Below are 19,125 nucleotides of genomic sequence, written 5' to 3'. Positions count from 1 at the left end.
CCAAGATTTTGACATGAAAAACTCGGTTAAGGGAAAAACCACAGTGGGAACCTACCCACAATAAGATGATACTCTGCACTAGTATGTGTAACTATTACAATGGGGAATGCACCTGCATTCAAGCTCATTGCCTAGAGCTCACTGCTCAAAATATAATAACCCGTAAGGCTACAACGCTCAGGGAAGGTTCACTACCTTACAAGGAAGTCTCACTAACTTACAAAATATTCAGACAACAATCCATAATCAAATAAACTGCAATGATAGCATATGCTAATGCCTGATGACAGTTTTGATTAAGCACATATGTCTTCTCTGCAACCCTCCAAAATTCTGCTCAATCACAATACCGAAGGATGATTTCACTTATGCTAACACACACCACTATTTGATAATGCAGACACAACCTCTATATCTAAATTACATGACTTTATCACATATTTATACAATTCATAAACCTTGACAACAAGGTCGTCTAAACCCTCAACTCATAATTATAAAGTTACATTACACGATACAAAGATCAACCACTAAACCAATATAATGATATACATGGCATAACATGGACCTAAATCAAATCTCCAAACACGCAACACCACCAGAAATTACACCAAGATCAACTGCAACACGCTACACCAGCAAGAATACCGCATAACACGAAGAACAACACCGGATCATGAAAATTACTGAAAACTCGCACAATGATCAATACGGATCATAAAAAAAAATAGGACACAATTAGGAAACACCAACAAGAACGTTTGAATCATCAGCAACAACTACACCAACACCACTTATCAAATCTTCATCGATCAACATCTGAAACTCAAGAACTCTCAAACAACAGCAACTATCACAAAGAAAGATAACCTGTGGAGCACCAAATCATGAACCATCTGAAATGAAGATAAAAAAGAACATCCCAAAATATCATCTCAAGATTTTATCACACCGGAATATACCGGAGGAAATACCAAACTCTGCAAAGCACTGATTAGAAAAACGAAACTGGAAACCAGATCATATGATATGATCAATTAAGCTTCCCAGATTACTGAAACCAACACAGAAAGATGTATCGACACTAGGAATACTCCAAACATCGAACTATGATCCCAATAAATCAATATATAATCACCAGAGCAATAAATCACAAGAATATGTTGACATCAATGACAACAAGATATCCTAGTAGCAAATATGTCCAACATCATGAATAGTCATAAAAATTTCAAGTATAATCATAAATACAAAATGCATCACAAAATTCCATTTATGCATTTATAATCAAACAATACAAAAATTACATATGCAAAAAATTGCCTCTAAATATTAATAGATCAGCTCATGGCTATTTAAATATACAAAAAAATTATTTACAAATAAGCTCATGGCCATTTCTATATAATTTGGCATTTAAATATGCACAATTAAGTTTATGGTCATTTAAATGTACAAAATTTGGCATCTAAATATGCACAAATCAGGTCAGGGCCATTTTAAATATACACAATTTTGCCTCTAAATATGCACAAATTAGGTCATGGGCATTTATATACAAAAAACAAATATAGAACAATTTGCCAACGATATATACAAAATTCTCAAAATCATTCTATCCTGAACCATAGAATCATTGTAATGCTCCAACACATTGAAAACTTGTATATGACCTCAAATCAATCAAGTGAGCCTACTGGATCAACCTTAACCCTTATTATGTCAAGTATTGCCTCGTGGTCAGATTCACGACTTTCTATAAATTCTTGTTATGAGATCTACCACGATACTTAATCAATTGAATATTTATTGCAACAACAAGGTTGGAGAAATGAAGAATATATCGATGTGTTTCAAAGTTCTCGAACAACCAAAGATCAAAATTCTTGATAGGGTATCTTCTAAGCCATGTCCCTGTCACGTCAACAAGCCCTATTGGGTACTCAATACCCTCTCCATCAGTGATTGTGGTTGTCAATTTTCTTTTAGGCTCAATACAACGACAAAAAATAATTTGTTCCTTCTGCATTGTTCTCTTCTGCAACAATTGCATACACATGACCTACATTTTTTAGAATGATAACTCTACCAAAAATAATGTGAGATGTAACAAAATGAGCCAAAAAAATTAACCAAAAAAATTACATGGTTCCACTAGGTCTGATACATGGTTGAAATCCACTGATGCTTCTATCCGGTTCAATTGCAGTGCTTTGGGAACTTGATATGTATGAATGGGAACTAACAATTTACAAGACCATTTGTCAACCCACTCTTGTGATTCACATTGTTCCCACAAAAAAATCATACATGAAGAGAAAAAGCATGCAAGATGTCTACTATAAATTACTAGTGAACTTGCATTTGAACTTCTAAATGAGTGCATGTCACTTGATCCTACAACTGTATCTTAATAGTTTTCAATGTCAGATTCACTGATCAACCAAAAATATCTATGAACCATAGACATACTTGCATTACCTGGTCCCATTGTAGTGTTACACCATCGCACAATTGTTGTTGCATCTATCAAGTCAACGCCACCTTTGTACTTCAATTCTTCTCTAGCCAGGGCTCTTTTTACGCATGCTTCTGCGCCATTGTGCTCTCCCTTTCTATGTCCAACCTCAGTGAAATTCCAAAAATGTTGTATACTGCTTGTCACATGCATCCTAGTCAACTAATCGAACATCCTTACATTCTTGAATTGTGAGGTGCAATTATTTGACCATATCATGTGTTGGTCTTATCTTATGTTTCTTTCCCTTAAATTATCATAGAAAGCTTTAAAGCACCCTTGCGCAAACTCTGACGAATGAGTATGATCATCATTTATGTAGAAGTGATACTCTCTTAAAACCTTTCTATCCTCCTCTGTGTTATCATCTGCATGCATGAATGTTATGTGTACAAAAGTAGTAACTTGTATAGAATGTTAATACATAGATTGCACTTCATTTTGAGGTTTTAGTGTATATTTCTTAGCAAAATCAACGATAGAGACAATGGTATCAAGAGAAAATGTGTCCTTACATAACTTTAATTGCTCATCTAACCACTGAGATCTATGTGTATGCATTATGTACTTATAAACTAGTTTCTCTTGATACATTTTCATAAATTCAACTACACATATATCGTTTTTCAATAACTCACATCTCTTCAATTATTTTCCATCTTTAACTCCATATGTGATTGTCTTGTATTTTCCAAAAGAAACTAGTTTCTTACCAATTTCATGTGTGCTCTCCAAATGTACACATCTTGGTAAATGTTGCAAACCACCACATGTAGCACAAGAACCTTTCAAACACATCATCTTATAATAAATGAAACCATCATCTCTTTTTCATAACACGCTTGAAATAAATTATCTCGGTGACTTAGGAGGTTCTCGTATATTGCATTCCTACAAAACATCGTTAGTGTGCAAAGTACAACATATATGACGATAAATATCATAGTGTATGGAAAATTGAATATGCATCCTACAACAACATGTGGTGTGCACATGATTAATCTTAAAATAAAAAGGTTTTTCCATTTCAAAAAATCTGACTAATTCTTATTTGAGGAAACTTTTGAAGGAATCTTTCATATAATTTTGTTTGAGTCATATCCAAATATTGTTTGGCATGTGGCTCACGATTTCTAGATCCAATTCACCTTCTAACATCATCTCTTTGGTTGGGCGAAACCCTTGTGTTGTCATGCCAAAAAATTTCAATTAATATTCTTAGTGCATCAACAACAACCTCGTCTCTGCGTGGTAGTCTACCCGAGAACGCCCAAAGAGAATTATTGTTAGGATCCTTTATTTTCTCTTGACTCTCTAATACTTTATATAATGTTGTTCTACTTATGTTTAATGACTTACTTGTTTTTCTTATTAAATGATCTTTTTTTTTTTTTTTTTCATTATGGTTGATGTAATAACACGTCGAGTAACCTTAGAATCTTTAGTAGATGATTTTGTACCAATGCTTGATATGGATCAAATAGATTTCTCACAATAGCTCTTTCACTATTATTTTCGAATGATCTTATGCCAAGAATTTTCATTGTCTCTCTAAATTTCAAATTTTTAATCATTTCAACAATTAATTGGCATCTTGTAGTTTAATTTAAGCTTTCAAAATAGTGTTGCCATATTCTTTTAACCATTATTCTACAAGTTCGTTCATGTAATTTATCGGGCATTGGCTTCAACATGTTCCACGGGGGCTTCACTTAGTGAACTTAGGTTATAACACATGTGTTCATGGCATACCAAATAATCCCCCTATTTTCAAAAAATATTGCCCTAAAATCCTTTTTTGTTACCCCCCCCCAATACACAACCCAAATTAAAAACCCCCCTATGTTGACCATATATTGTATTTTTTCATAGCCTGAATTAAAAAACCCCATATTTTCACCAAATAGGCAATATATTGAGTTATTTTTTTGAGATATTAAACCCCCCAATATGAATGCACGTGATATAATATTGCCTAGCCAGTGAAGCCCCCATGAATATTCTCATCGATGTCAATTAGATACTTTGGTTTCCAACGAGTAATTCTAGGAGGTGTTAACATTGGTGCATTACGTACATTAGGTACATTCATCGCATCAAATTGAGCTGGTGTATGTTCATCATTTGGTTGATTATTTATCGTGGTCTCTTCTTCAATTGCATTAGGTTCATTTGGTAAATCAAATTGAGCTTATGCATGTGCATCATTTGATTGATTATTGATCATGGTCTCTTCTTCAATTGCATTAGGTTTATTTGGTAAATCAAATGTTGTTGGTGCATGTTCATTGTTTGTTTGATTATTGATTATTGATTTCTTCTTCAATTGCATTAGGTTCATTTGGTACATATAATTGAGATGTTGTAGATGACATACCTTCTTGACACATTGTTCTTAGTTTACATAATCTCTTCATACACTGCCTTTGTCTTTCCTTTTCAACCTCTCGTTGTTCGGATGTTCCTCGCTTGTTCTTTTCCATCGTTAATAACTATTGTCCTAAATAAAATCATTTTGCACATATATGTTACAAAATTTTATACAATCAAATCACCATAAAAATGAGTATTATCATTATTTTTAATAATCAAAACTATTAAACAATCAGAATAACATTTAACAAACTAATTAGAACAACAATTCAATCATTTGAACACATTCAAAAGAAAACGTTCACTTACTTTGACATAAAACTGTCCCAAAATCGCAGAATCAGTAGTAGTGGGGCCTTCAATGAGTTCCAAAAGTCATTTTGTGGTCATTGACCAAATAAAATTATGTGAAAGAAATGTGTACAGGTTACTTTTAGTTATCCCGTTCGCGTATTTAGTCCCTAAAAATACCCCGACAAACCAATGTTCATAGTTCCCATAACCCATACGTGTTACTTATAGTAAAAAAGGGGTGAAGGAAAAGGAAGGGGGAGAGAGAGAGAGAGAGAGAGAGAGAGAGAGAGAGAGAGAGAGAGAGAGCGGGGGAGGGAGAGAGAAAGAGTGCAGAGGGAGGGAGAGAAGAATAGAGAGAGAGAGAGAGAGAGAGAGAGAGAGAGAGAGAGAGAGAGAGAGAGAGGAATGGAGTTCAGGAGGGAGGAAGAGGGAGAGAGAGAGAGGATGAAAATGAAGGGAGATAGAGGGGGAGGGAGGGAGAGAAAAAGAGAGAGAGACCCCTTAGAACATCATATGCTCCTAAGGGGTCATATGGTGTCGTTAAGGGTCATGTGGGGTCCTAATGGGGCCATACATGTGTTAGAACACTGTATGACCCCTTAGGACACCATAGGAACCCTTAAGACATCATATGGTCCTAAGGTGCTAAGGGGTCATATGGTGTGGTTAGGGATCATGTGGGGTCCTAATGGGACAACATGTGTAACGACACCATATGACCCCTTAGGACACCATACAACCCCTTAGGACACCATACAATGCCTTAATGACATCATATGGTGCTAAGGGGTCATATGGTGTGATAAGGAGTCATATGGTGTTGTTAGGGGTCTTGTGGGGTCCTAATGGGGTCACACATGTGTTAGAACACCATATGACCCCTTAGGACACCATAGGACATCATATGGTCCTAAGGGGTAAGGTGGTGTGCTAAGGGGTCATATGGTGTGCTAAGGGGTCATATGGTGTTGTTAGGGGTCTTGTGGGGTCCTAATGGGGCCACACATGTGTTAGAACACCATATGACCCCTAAGGACACCATAGGACATCATATGGTCCTAAGGGGTCATGTGGTGTGCTAAGGGGTCATATGGTGTAAATAGGGGTGATGTGGGATCCTAATGGGACAACACATGTGTTACGATACCATATGGCCCCTTATGACACCATACGACCCCTTAGGACACCATATGACCCCTTCAGACAACATAGGGCCCCTTAGGACATCTTATGGTCCTAAGGGGTCCTATGGTGTGCTAAGGGGTCATGGGGTCCTAATGGGATGACACATGTTACGACACCATATGACCCCTTATGACACCATACAACCCCTTAGAATATCATATGACCCATTAGGACACCATACGACTCCTTAGGACATCATATGGTCCTAAGAGGTCATGTGGTGTGCTAAGGGGTCATATGGTGTCATTAGGAGTCATGTGGGATCCTAATGGTGTCACATATGTGTTACAACACCATATGACCCCTTAGGACGCCATACAACCCAAGCTTAGGAAACCATATGGTCTTAAGGGTCATGTGGTGTCGTTAAGGGTTATGTGGGTTCCTAACACATGTGTGGCCCCATTAGGACCGCACATGACTCCTAACGACACTGTATGGCCCCTTAAGACATCATATACTCCTAAGGGGTCATATGTTGTGCTAAGGGGTCATGTGGTGTCGTTACAACACCATATGACCCCTTAGGACACCATATGACCTGGGAGGACATCACATGCTTCTAAGGGGTCATATGGTGTCATTAGGGGTCATGTGGGTTCCTAATGGTGCCACACATGTGTTACAACACCATATGACCCCTTAAGATGCCATATTACCACTTAGGACATCATATGCTCCTAAATGGTCATGTGGTGTGATAAGGGGTCACATGATATTGTTAGGGGTCATATGGGGTCCCCCTTAAGATGCCATATTACTACTTAGGACATCATATGATCCTAAATGATCATGTGGTGTGCTAAGGGGTCACATGATATCGTTAGGGGTCATGTGGGGTCCTAAGGGGCCACACATGTACTAGAACTTCATATGACCCCTTAGGACACCATATGACCCCTTATGATATCATATGGTCCTAAGGGGTCATATGGTGTCGTTGGGGGTCATGTGGGGTCCTAATGGGGCCACACATGTGTTAGAACATCATATGACCCCTTATAACATCATATGGTCTTAAGGGGTCATATGGTGTGCTAAGTGACCTTATATGGTATCGTTAGGGGTCATGTGGGGTCCTAAGGGGGAGAGAGAGGGAGAGAGAGAGAGGGATTTAGAGAGGGTGATAATACAATGTGCTAAGATATTGAGAGAGAATATATATATGCATGTATTTTACATACATATATGTACATACATACATGTATACATACACATTATATACATATACATACACATATATACACATATTATATACATATAGTCATAGAAATGTTATATAGATATGTATACACATATTATATACATTCATATCTATTTGTATATATAGGAATGTTTTTATGTCAGCATAACCCGTACGAGTTTTTTGTTTTAAGAAACGCGAAAGGGCTTTTGTTTTCAAAAACTCGTTCGTGCTTTTGTTTTCATAAACCTGTTCGCGCTTTTATTTTAAAAACCCCATTCATGTTTTTCCCTGTTTAGGCTCGTTAATAGCCTTGGATGACAAGGTTGCGGGTTGGGAGTTTGATTTCCCTCCATTTCCCTCCTTTTTTACGTATTTTGTTTTATCAAATATGTTTCTCAACTTTGTTGTCATCAGGTTTACACCTCATCAACTGGGTATTTCTAAAATTACCACCATAATTTCACCCATCTTCTAAGATTTCTAACCATATAATTTTAAAAAAAAAATTGCACATTAACATATTATTCTTGAATTTCTTTTATCGGTGTCTCCATAGTTCTCACAGACATGTGTACCATTTTTTTAATAACTTTTGATCTACTTATCCAAATTTTAAAAACATTGTATATTATTGTAGTGCACTTGATTATTTACACTTTAAATTTTTTTTTGCATTTTCGATTATTTTGGTGCAAGTTATGCTTCGTGCACGAACATGTACCTAATTTTAAGGATGTACCCGTTTTGAAAAATCATAAAAAAAAATCAACATAAAATTGCAAAAAAATACACTTCTAGTGCTCACTCTTAACTATCTTTCTACCAAAGGATTTGTAAAAATTATAAATCTAACTATGAATTTTTTGATGTGCACGTCAGACACTATGTTTATGTTTTTTAGAAAAAATCATGGTCTGTTTTTCGTGTGTAAAGGATTTGAACCCCTTAATCTTATCCAATTTTGAAAAAAAAATAGTATTTTGGAAACTAGATTCACAGTACTACAATCCTTGTTCTTTGAGTATCTTCATATTTTGAGTATGGACGGGTCTCAAATTGCTCCTCAAAGTTCAAGTTTAGCTGATTTCAGAAAAAACGTGTCCACTTATATATATGGTTTGTTTTTATAGGTTTTGCATTTATGTAAACTATTGTATTGAATATTGTGAAAGAATAATTATCAGATAACACATATATCTAGTTATTTTGGGTTTATTGATCTATTTTAGGTTGTAACAAAATAAAAATGCATGCCTGAAAGGAAATTTTTTTAAATGGCAAAACGAAGACTTTTTCTATCTTTACCTTATCAAGACAATGATAGTATTTTAAATGGGTTACAAATGAAGAAAGTGTTCATAAAAAAATGCATCTTAGGCACAACATTTTAAGTTGGGACCCCATATAAGTTGCAATTTCTTTGTGAACTAATTCCATGTGCAAAGAAATGTTGAACTATGCTCCTACTAAACCTATTCCAATTCAATCTATAAAACTAGAATGCTAATATCTTTTTAAATTTGGTAGCAAGTAAAGGGAATTCCTCTACACTAATTGGTCTTATAGTCAACAAATATCTTTCAAAGATATTATTACGCATAAATCTAAAATTAGTGCCTCATAATTGACTATATTACCAATGCATGAAACTTCTTACCAAAAGATAAAGTAATCAAATTTCTTGAGGGTGGTATCAAATATCACACCTACCTCTAAACCAATCATACATTTAGAACTATATAATTTCATATTCTAATGGGATGAATAATTATTATGTAGGTATATGTTCATTAGGAAAACATACATTAATAAGGGCATGCATAGACAAGTCACTATTAATTATTTGATGTTTGCTTGTCCTATAATGGATTTTGACCAAAATTTGTGAGTGAAATAATCCATTATGTTGCATGATCTAATTTTTTTTCCTTATAAAGTACATACATCAAAGGGTCTTCCTTCACTATCACATGTTTCTAAATGTGTAGCATATAGTGCCTTGATTTTGATGAGGAAAATATGACAAATGAACATATTTTTTTCAATAGAATTATATTGTGATTCATAATCCAATAAGGTACAAATATTTTTGGTAATCAAGCATTGACAATAGCATTTATCTTCTTAGTATTGACCTCTATACCTTTCATAGATACAGTGAATCCTAACAAGTGACCATTGTCTTACCCAAATCTATGTTAACTAGGATTTAAGTCAACGTGATATTGGTACCTCACAAAGATAGTCCTCAAGTCCCAAATATTAAATTAGATATTTAATAGATTTACCAAAAAAATCATTCACATAATCTTTTAATATATTATATATTATTCATGAAAAAACAAAAGCATTCCCCTTTGATAAGTATCACTAGCATTCTTCAATCCAAAAGGCATGACAAGATGGAAAACTTTACCTCATAGAGAAGTAAAATCAATGTTTTTGATATTAAAACAGCCAAAAACGAGGGGGCTAACCCATAGGAACAATTAGAAGGACAGTGGCAGAACCATTATCCGCATATAATAAAAAAAGTAGCAACCTTTTACCTCTATCAAAAACAAAAACCATACTACGAGAGTTTATCAACGATAAAGTAATACTAATCAAAGTTTTAGTCATTTGCCACGTAGGGCAATAATTAGAGAAGTATAAACAAAAGCATAAACTAGCCTTATCCACCCAACGACTACACGATATAGTCAAAAAACCAGAAATCCTCCACATGCTTTTCCCTTTGGTCGTTCTTTCTTGCATGAGGCACAGAGTAGTAGCGGAGCATCATATAACATTCAGCGCAAACTTGGAGACATCGTGCATCTTGGACTCCGCCGCCTCCAGTTTGTTGGTGATCACCTGCACATTGTCAGAGAGGGCCTCCATCTTTTTCTCTAGCTCCGCCAGGTTGGATTCCTCCTCCTCCTTCACGCTGCTAGCCTCCTCAATGACCATCATTTTTTCCATCCTAAAGGTCGGGGAGGGGAAATTGGATGGCTCCAAACTCTTGGAGGATAAGGGGCTTTCCGAAACCTGGGTGGAGCTCACAGAATGAGGGGTCAAATTATGCTGGGCCGGGGGCATTTTATCAGTCAAGATGGAATTGTTGATGTCGTGCAAGGAGGAGGGGTCTCTCAGGGATTTATCCGAGGGTTTAGAGGCCAGTCTGCTAGAACGACAGGGGTATTGGCTTCTTCAGTAATTTCCATATCAGAGTCAAAATATCTTGGATTTTGACTCTCTTGGGGGTTCTGACCTCCTCCAGGGAGTGATTCTTGGTTTTCTTGCTGGAGAAGCCAATTTCCAGGAGCCGCGGAGGGCTTAAGTCATTAATGGCAGGAGGGTGGGTCGAGGGACTGACGTTCTACACAGAGATGGAACGGGGTGGGCAGAGGGCGAGGTGAAAGTTATATAGGTGGAGCATAAGGCCTTGATGCAAGATGGGAAAATCTTTCCCTTTTTTCTTAGCTTCGGCTATGTCTTTAACATTAGCATCCATAGAATGCAATAAAAAGAACGGAATGGAAATGAGGTCTTTATTCCTCAAATGGTTAAGGAACAGGAGATGGTAGTAGTAGAACATGCCATACCTTCCCTCCAGCGTAAAATACTTCATCACGATATAGCAAACCTCGTCCCACAAGTGAGGGAGCTCCTCCCTTTTGAAGCCTCCCGCCCTCTTGACAGGGTTTTTGCCCTAGCGGAAGAACTGGTTAAGGCTGATAGCATCCACAATATGGCTCTGTTTTTTCCATTTTCTGCCCTCCATAGAAAGGCCCGTCGCCTGAGCTATAACCTCTTCATTGATTTCAAAAGAGATTCCCCCCATGGTCACCCTTCTTTCTTCCCAGGAAGTCACAAATTGTTTGGATAGTCTTTCGTCATTTCCCTTCATACTCTCCATGAATTTGTCAATGTTGCCTTTTGAGCAAACAAACCACGCCGCCGGTTTAGCTTTGAACTCATCCACCTTATTGGGTTCCAGTATAAGCTTGTCCCCCCCCCCCCCATTCTTGAATCCTCTAGCTTAACAGATTGAGAGTGACTTTAAAACAAAAAACAAAAAAAACGCAGAGCCGAAGCAAGCTTAAGGCAGAGTTGTTAAAATAATTGTGCCGAACTTGGATTAATAGGTTGTAATAATCGGAGTGATTATTATCTCTTAAGTCCAAGTAAAATCAATGTTATGTTAGTCTTGGGAATTAATACTTGTATATGATTATAATAGATTGAAACTATTATTCATAAATGGAAGTATTTCATGCTCAATAATATAATCAATAATTATTTCTATTTGATGATGAGACATTATCCTTGTGTTGACGCCTTATCAAGTTTTAAAATAAATCAATATCTAAATATATCTAAACAACTTTTCCTTGTGAACTATATTCAAAATCCATGAGTACTAAAAAGATCTAATTAACCATACCATTAATAAAATTTTAGTTCAATCTATAAAAATTAAAGCAACCTTAAGATGTATCTTTATAGTTTTAACTTTTATAATTTTAGCCTCAAAATCAAGAATAATTATACACAAAATTATACCACTATAAATAATGGGTGATCTTGATAAGACCATGAAATGAGCTCAATAAAATCATTTAATAATGTAAAAATATTATATTCCCCAAAATCAAACGTGAACTCACCATTTTTTTAATATCCTTTCTTTATCATTATTCAATGCTAACACCAAGTGTAACACCTATGAAAAAAGTATTATGATCTTTAGTGAAGGTTTTATTAGGTGTTTCATCAAGCAAATTGATAGGAAGGAGACATTTTTTCTAAAATAAGCATGAGTATGAAGCTATTAGGGAAATTCCTATCATGAAATCTAGGAATATTCTCATAAACACCAAAATAATTTGGTAGACTTGTCAGTAGAAAAAATCAATGGAGAATCAACAAAGAAAGATCTATCAACTCTAGATTACCAATGGTAAAGGTTCATGTAAAATTATACATTTTGATTATGTTATATGTTTAGTTCACCTTTTGCATTCTTATCCTTAGAATGAGACTAACCTAAACAAATACTATTATGTTGTTGTGATAATTGAATATATTCTAACATAAATTTTTCCTTTAAGTTGAAACCTATTCCAATATAACAAATCTTCTATAGAATTGGGAAAAAAATTACTACTTGTATGAGTTAATTGGCAAGAAGGTAAACCATAATCAAATTTAGAACTAAACTCATATTCGTGAATAAGAACACCCTAATCTATATAAAAATTATAATAAAGAGATGTAATTTGGAAACCATATATATAATAGGATTCATATACAAAGGAGGACTTATATATATATATATATATTATCAATAATGTCATGTTCATTAGTATATGATAGTATATGATAGTATATGAAAGTGTAAAATTGGGAAAAACCCAATCTTCCTCCAGGTCAACATGAGGTGCAAATAAATGAGAGGATACTCTTGGTGGTGATAGAGGTGTAACAACTAGTTAGCATGAACCAAAATATTATATTTCTTAATCTTCTGCTTGAATATTGATAAATTAATTAGAGCATTTAGATTCAACAATATAATTTTTTTGCACTGATGTTTTTCAATTACACTCAATGATCTACCATTAGGATGAGGAGTGGAATGATAGTTGGATTGCAAACTTAGCTTCATAAATATGTTGATTTAGTAGGCAAGTGAAGAGGAGGAATGGAAAAAGAGAGGTACAAAGAGAGGGAAACAATAAAATAAAAATAAAAAATAAAATAAAATAAATATTTAAAAGGAAACTAAATATTCTCCCATTAATTATTACTTAGGTCAAGGAAAATTCGAGAATATTTAGTTTCCTTTCTATTTATTTCTTGGTTACCTCTTTTATTGTGTCTTCTCTTTACTTACCTACCATTGAAAGCTATTTATGAAACTGAGTTTATAATCCAACTCTTATTTCACTCCCATCCTAATGATAGATAATTACGAGTGATATAAAATAGGTTTTGAAGGTGCCCTAAAATGCATTACAACAACATGATTAGCAACAAAATATTATCCAAAATATAACAAGATGCTCACAACAATGAAACTCGACACAACTGGACCCAAAGATAAAATAAAGCATAATACAAAGCACAAGAAAGACTAAACAAAGCCTTGATTACAAATGTTCCAATTTTTTAGCTACCTCCAACTCCTATTGGTCTAAATTATCATGCAATTTAACAAACCCCAACAAGTATTTCATCTCTTATTTAAGGGATCTCCTTTTACCAACTCTACTTTTTAAGATAGGCCTAGCATGTCCACTTTGAGCTCACCTAAGAAGATTTGTCAATCCCCTAAATAATTAATCTCGTGGAGCTACCTAAGCTTATCAGTGATAATTTTAATACTAACCGCACTTATTTTGTATCATACATTTTTTGATCTACACAACACACTCAAGATTTTTCTTTATAATCATCAATTCATTCTCCATAAAAGTGACCCTTTAATTAACGTCGTGTCCCTACTTCTCTACACTTAAATTCATTATTCATGTTGGAAATATGCTTTTTAATCCTATTGATCTTATGGACAACCTCCCAAGCTTGCAAAATATTCCTATCATTCTCCCTCGAAGTTTGAGTTTAAGAACCTATTTTCTTCAATAGTACTTCTAGCTTAATGTTAATTCTATAGATTTTCAAATAAAACCATTTATGCATAATTGGTCTATCTCAATCATTAAGCATGTTTGGTCTAGATTATGTCATAATGACCACCTAGTGAGTCAAGTACCCCAAATTAATCATGCAATGGTTCTCACAACTAGGCACAAGAAGAGATCACATGTATATCAATGCAACAACATAATCAAATCGTCATGAAGCAATCCAACACATCATTGGTCTAGAATGATCACGAGACATATATCAAAGCAGAGCATTAGATAATACTCAAATTCACCTATACTACAAGAATAAAGTGTCTAGAACAGGATCGAACACCAAAAAATGATCCACATCCAAACTACAAGAGATATAATCCATGACACAAAGCCAAGTCCACATAAAGAAGTATGCAATGCAAAAAAGAAGAGAAGAGGGGCATTACATGTGCTCAAACGAAAAATTACTATAAATATTAACCTTATGTAAATGCAAGTTTGATACACCATTTTGCTAATATTCTTCCACTTATCAAACACCGTGCAAGAGAAAAGGGAGTATCTATGTCACAATTTAATTGCTAGGGGCCACAAGGCCCATAGACTTCAAACACCATCTGAACTTCTTTGTGCTCATTGGTTTTGTCAATACATTTGCAACATTCGTCAAAGTGTCAACCTTCTCCAATTTTTCCTTTCCATCCTCTACCATATCTCAAACACAATAAAATTGAACATCAATGTTCTTTGTTTTGGCATGAAAATTTAAATTCTTTGCTAAGCAAACTGTACTCTAGTTGTCACAAAAATTAGTAATTGATCTTGCATCAAACCCAATATCTGAACAAAAACATCTAATTCAAATGGCTTTCTTACAAGCATGAGTAGCTTCTATATACTTTGCTTCTATCATGTACAAAGCGTCTATAACTTGTCACTTACTCATCCAACTAATCGAACCACCATACATAGTTTAAATATAACCACTATTGGATCTTCTCCCGTGAATGTCACCTACACAATCTATATCCACATATCCACAGATACTCATAGAATGTTGAGGTCCAATAGGATAACCATAAAAACACAAGGAATACTTAAAATTACCCCTCAATTGTCTAAACACTCTCTTAACTATATCCTAATGCACCCATCCAGGATTAGCTATAAATTGAATCAAGACTCCCACTACTTGGGCAATGTTTGGTCTTGTACTAACCATAGCATACATAAGACTACCAACAATACTCACACATGCTACATTGGTCTTGTACTCCATCTTAGTAGGATATTTTGGACAATCATCCATAGATAACTTTGTTCCTAATGCAACATGAACTATCATACATCTACAAGTTGCCATGTTGAATTTGTCCAACATTCAATTTACATACTTACTCTAGCTTAACCAAAGATTTTTGTTAGCTTTGTCTCTTATGTTCTCCATCCCTTGAATGTACCTATTTGCACCCAAATATTTCATTTTGAACTATGCTGACAATTGAGACATCAAGTTAGAATTCAAATTACCATATCCAAATAATAACATGTCATCCACATATAATGCAATAATGAGAATGTGACCATTATCAGTATTGAAGTAAACACAATGATTGGACTTAAAGACCTCTATAATCCCAAAATTAATACATAGGTATTAAAATTTCATACCATATTCTGGGAGATTGTTTTAGACCATACAAAGAAATTTTCAACTTGCGTACTAGATTCTCTTTACCTTTCACCAAAAAATGATCTAGTTGTGACATATAAATCTCTTCCTCCAAATCACCATGAAGGATGCTATCTTAACATCCACTTTCTTGATTTCCAAATCATGAACTATTGTAAGTGATAACAAGAAACATAATATATGTTAGCTTTGCAATGGGAGAGAAAATCTCACCATAATTTATTTCCTCAACCTAGGAATACCCTTTCACAACCAACCATGCTTTATGCTTCTCAACATTACCATTGGGACCCAACTTTTTCTTGAACACCCATTTGCATCCCACGAGCTTACACCCTTCAAGAAAAGGTATTAGATCCCAAGTATTGTTCTTCTTCAAAGATGTCATCTCATCATTCATGGCTTACATCTAGGAATCTACATCACTCATACTCATATCCTCTCTAACAGTCCTAGTCTCGTCAATGTTAGCAATCAAAGCAAAAATACAACTAGAATATAACAATGAATAACCAAACCTATCTAGTTGCCACCTGATTATTGTAGGCCTCCTCAAAGGTTGAGGTTGAGGTTCTTTGAATCTTTTTCTAAAATTTTAGATTTGCTAGAGCTCTCCACATCATCAAGTCCATTGGGAGCTCATAGGTCTTCTTTCTCAAGGGTAAAAAGAATTTGAACTACCTCCTTATTTTATTTCTCCTCTTTCTCTAGGTGTAGCTCAACAGTGGAAGGCTTCATCTGTCTAAATATAACACTTCTTCTATAGAGAACCTTCTCTATCACCGGATCTCAAAGCTTGTACCCTTTTATAGCGACACCATAGCCAATAAAGATACACTTCACTTCTTTGTTCTCCAACTTAGATCCTTTTTCACGTGGAACATGAGCATAAGCTTCATAACCAAATACTTTGAGATGTCTCATAGAAGGCTTCTTTCCTAACCATACCTCCATAGGTGTCTTATCAACAAGTGTTGACGTAGGAGATCTGTATACTAGATAGTAGGCAGTGGCTACAACTTCAACCCAAAACTTTTGTTCGAGACCAACACCACAAAGCATACTCTTAGCCCTCTCCATAAATGTTTTGTTCATATTCTTTACAACTCCATTATGTTGAGGGGTGCATGGAGTTGTCTTATGCCTCTTAATAACATAGTCCTTACAGGATCAGTCAAAATTTGTGGATCAAAACTCACCACCATTCTCAATCCTCAAACACTAATCATTCTAAGTAGTCTGATATGGAGCAAGAGGCTTAAACAACTTAAACTGACTATTTAGACTTCATATTTACTTATGAGAAAATAAAAAAATGTCCTTCTGCTATGGTTATCAATGAATAATATGAAATACGTAGATTTTGAAATTGAAGGAACATTAACTTGAGACCAAAAAAATCATAATGTATCAAGTCCAACAACCCAAAAGATTTGTGAGAAGTAGAGTAAAATTGAACATAGTTTTGTTTACCATATATACAATGTTTAATTGAAATGAAACTCAAGATTACAATCATCAAGCCCCTCTATGAGGCATTTATTTTTCAGGGTTTTGAGACCCTTCTCACCCATAAATACCAAGTTTTCGGTGTCATAACATTGTTTTCTCTACTAGGAGTTTCATATCCAAAGCATTGACACCCTTAAGTACACAGAAAGCATGACCATTAGATGCAGAAGCAATAGTCCTCTTCATAGCTCAAGGAGTATCTCCTTCATATATGCCACTAAGATTCTCCCAAACATCCTTAACAGTGCAAAAACACATCACCTTATAAGCTCTACATTAGATAATCCACTCAAAATGGCATTCTTTACTTTAGCATTATTAGATCATATGCCTTGATCTCAATTGGAGGAGTAGAAGGAGGGGTATAACCATTCTCAATAGAATGATAAACACCAAACCCTACTGAGGTCAGATAAGATTCCATCCTTATTGCTAGAAAGTGTAGTTTGTTCCACCAAATTGAGGTTCCTTGTGAGATCCTTCTTGTGCCATCCTAATTCTTTATCAAGTTCTTAGGCTTCTTCCAAGGAACTTAGCTAAGATACCAATTTTTAAACGCACCAGAATACTGATAGGGGGAGTGGTGAATCAATATTCAATCAAATCTCAACTCCTATACCACTACTAAAAACCATATACTTCTTACAACAAATTAGCAATAATGAAAATCGAAAGAAAAAACTACTCAACACTATTTCGCATGAAGACACAAGATTTACGTGGAAAACCCAATAATGGAAAAAACACATGAGAAAGATAATTGAAGCTACTATTCAAATCTAGACACAATAACATAAATATATTTACAATTTTATTTAAGGGATACAACCCAAGGAAGCTAGTACCACTCCTTGAATAACAACTTTATGGCTTCAACCAAAGGAAGTTCACTAATCCACAATGATTACAACACTTAAAGAAGAGGCTACAACCTCCTAGTATCATGAATTATTGATGAATTCCAATCATAAAACTTTTACACCATCAACTATCTTCATCTCACTGGCTCTAACACACTTCCAATCTTATTTGAATAAGATTACCTTAGCTTACTACCTTCGATATGTAATAAGCTCTTCTTCACACCACACCACACCCCCTTAACATCTACACACTTGCCAATGACTTTATCTTTCATTTATATCCTCTGCAAGCATCAACAAACTCTCCAAGTTGGCCAAGATGAAGTATATGAACATGAAACATGCATCAACCAAAGAGGTTGGCCCCAAAAACATTTGCAGAGAAAAGAGAAAAATTGTAGTCCAATCTAAAGGATAAACATGACCTAATTCAACTTAGAACATATCTACATGCTTGCAAGAACATCAAAAAGGTGGCACACATAATCCAAGTCAATTGAGATGAAACTTGTAGGCATGAAACGTGCACCCCCCAAGGAAGTCAACCCAAAACACTTCTGCAATGGAAGGGAAGCGAATGCAAACCAAGGTAATAAATAGAATGGACCCAAAAAATCTTGCCACACATCACCATGCTACCAAAAACCTCAAAGCATTGGGATAAATATCCTAGGTCAACTAGACAACTATTTAACCTTTCAAACATCAATTCTAGTCACCAAACAACTCCAAAAAGATCAAGAACCACAATGCGGAGCTCATGAAATCATCATATGACATAAAACATCATTCCTATACCATTCCTTCACATTGTTATATTCAATTTAGCTAGCACAAACCAACATATACTAAAACTAATCACCACATACATG

The sequence above is a fragment of the Cryptomeria japonica genome, chromosome 9 (assembly GCF_030272615.1).
Source record: "Cryptomeria japonica chromosome 9, Sugi_1.0, whole genome shotgun sequence".
In the NCBI taxonomy this organism is placed as follows: Eukaryota; Viridiplantae; Streptophyta; class Pinopsida; order Cupressales; family Cupressaceae; genus Cryptomeria; species Cryptomeria japonica.
This window is presented reverse-complemented; position numbering follows the sequence as displayed.